Genomic DNA, 2,928 nt, shown 5'->3' with positions numbered 1-2,928 from the left:
GTTTAGGAAAGCATGATGAGTGATTTACTATATGGCACTTTATAATATATGATATTGTTTATTGCTATATATAGACTAGTATGGCCCATAGATTCTAAAATACGATCTGCGCATCGTGATGTATTTTTGTAATCTAAATACGGTTTGCGTACCGTTGAGTATTTTGTAATTTATTTTATTTTATTTAAGTAGTAGATAGAATAGAATAAAATTACAGGTTGCAGTTGATCCAAAAGCCAATGAAGTGAAGGCCCAATGGAGCAAGATGGATGAGATCCATGAAGGTCTAAGTGGGAGCTTTTTACTTTATTAGTTTTCTTAGGATTAAGGGGCCATACTATGTCATGTTTTATTGCATTAGTAGATTATGCATGTTTAGGTTTATTTATGTTGCTTGATGATGCGCTAGAGTTCACTATACTATCACAACATAATAAATTTAGATCCCAGTAATATTGATGCAGCTTTTCCAATTAAAAACCCGATGAAAACCTTGATCGTTTGTGATGGGTCAGCTCTCAGCAGAGCATCATAATATATCTTGGGGAACTGGGGGTAGAACTGCATAACTACACTTTTAATTGGTTATATTCAACAAGGTTACCTAAATCGTTTAGAACCTTGAAGCTAAGAGTAATAATTAAACATGCGATGGTTACTTATTCAACCAAGAATTACAAGAGTTGTAATCAGTAAAGAGTTTACTCACCTTGAAAATGTAATGGTTGATGCGGGGCTTCACTCTGGTTAATTATTGCACAAATAAAGGATCTTGGAATCATTTTATTCAATAGGGGTCAATTTAAAATTGAATAAAATGCTTTAAGTTACCAATAAATTCTAAAATTACTCATGGTAGTTTAAATTTATTAAACATAATTATTGAATTTTGCCTCGTTTTGTTTTTGTTTGTAGATGAATAAATTATATGACAACACAGAATTACCAATGAAACTCAATTTGAGGCTTAATCTCAGAAACTACAGGCAATGGGAGGGCGAATTGAGAAATTTTCTCACAAGCTTCAAGCTTGATGCTCGCCTATATGTTCCCGTTGAGAACAAGTGTGCTCCTGGTCAGGACCCTGAAATGCATGAAAAATTAGTTTTGGATGCAATAAAGGTCAAGAACCTAATACTGGAATCTATTCCAAACTGTTGGTATAATAGGTTCAGACGGTATGAGGTGACCAACTTATATCAATGTCTTCGTGCTATCTGCAGAGGTGGCATGGGGGCATTGGGTAGCGGAGGTTCAAACGATCCACATGTAAGAGAGATCGTTAACTCGATCCCTCAGATTTACTATTCCTGGGCTGACAGTTTAAGGTATGAGACTTACCGGATTCATGGTAAGATAATGGCAAAGAAACTCTTACCTGGTCAGTCAGTGAGGAACCATGTCAATGAATTGGTTGATATGATCAACCAAATGGATGTCCTCGGGAAACCGATCGATGATGATTCTGCGCGTGACATTATCTTGTTCTCGCTCCATGCTGGTTTTGACATTGTAAGACTTTCTCATAATGATGAGGGATCATCAGCGAATTTGATCAATATCTTACTTAACCATGCTGAGGAGTACCTGATTAGGAGAGATTGCCAGTGCTTCTATTGTGGTGGATGGCAAGTCCATACACCAGGGTGTCCCCATTATACACCAGTGAAAACAGAAGGTAAGAAGTTACTTGATGTTTTTGTTGTAGAAATTAATCTTACTTCATCTTCCACTTGGGTATTTGATACCGGTTGTGGTGCTCATATCGTTAATGACGTGCAGGGCTTGAAAGGAAGTAGGAGGCTAGATCCAGGGGAAGTAACACTTCGAGTAGGAAATGAAGCAAAAGTTGCTGCACTTGCTATTGGGAGTTATCATTTGAGACTTCCTTCTGGATTAATTTTAGTACTTAATAATTGTTATTTCGTTCCCAGCATTACTAAAAACATTATTTCAGTTCCAGTTTTAGATACTGAAGGTTTCTCATTTGAAATAAGAGACAAACGTTGTTTTATTTCGAAAGAAAACATGTTATATGCTAATGCTAAGTTAATTAATGGTTTGTATGTTTTGGAATATACAACTCATGTCTACAACATAGATCATAAAAAGCAGAAAACAGATGGTTCAAACCCAACTTACCTATGGCATTGTAGGCTTGGACATATTAACCAAAAGCGCGTCCAGAAATTACATAAGGATGGACTCCTTTCTTCTTTTGACTATGAATCATTTGAAAACTGTGAGTCATGCTTGCTTGGGAAAATGACTAAGTCACCCTTTATGGGTGTAGGTGAAAGAGCTAGTGACCTTTTGGGACTCATACATACAGATGTGTGTGGACCAATGAGTTCAAAAGCCAGGGGTGGATACAATTACTTCATTACTTTCACTGATGATTTAAGTAGATATGGTTACATTTACTTAATGAAGCTCAAGTCGGAAGCCTTTGAAAAGTTCAAAGAATTCCAGAATGAAGTACAAAACCAGCTTGGGAAGACAATTAAGGCACTACGATCTGATCGTGGTGGCGAATATTTAACCCAAGAATTTGATGAACATCTGATTAATTGTGGAATACTTTCACAATTAACCCCTCCAGGGACACCTCAATTAAATGGAGTGTCAGAAAGGAGAAATAGGACTCTACTAGATATGGTTCGGTCCATGATGAGCTTAACTGATCTTCCCATATCCTTTTGGGGATATGCATTAGGAGCAGCTTCCCGAGTACTAAACAGAAGCCCATCCAAAGCAGTTGAGAAGACACCATATGAATTATGGAAAGGAAGAGTTCCAAATTTGTCTTATCTCAAGATTTGGGGTTGTGAAGCCTATGTAAAACGTTTACAAAGCGATAAACTACACCCTAAATCAGACAAGTGTTTCTTTGTGGGCTATCCTAAAGAAACACAAGGGTATTACTTC

The sequence above is a fragment of the Chenopodium album genome, chromosome 15, assembly GCF_948465745.1.
Source record: "Chenopodium album chromosome 15, dcCheAlbu1.1, whole genome shotgun sequence".
NCBI lineage: Eukaryota > Viridiplantae > Streptophyta > Magnoliopsida > Caryophyllales > Amaranthaceae > Chenopodium > Chenopodium album.
The sequence above is the reverse complement of the archived record's forward strand: the minus strand, read 5'-3'. Positions refer to the sequence as shown.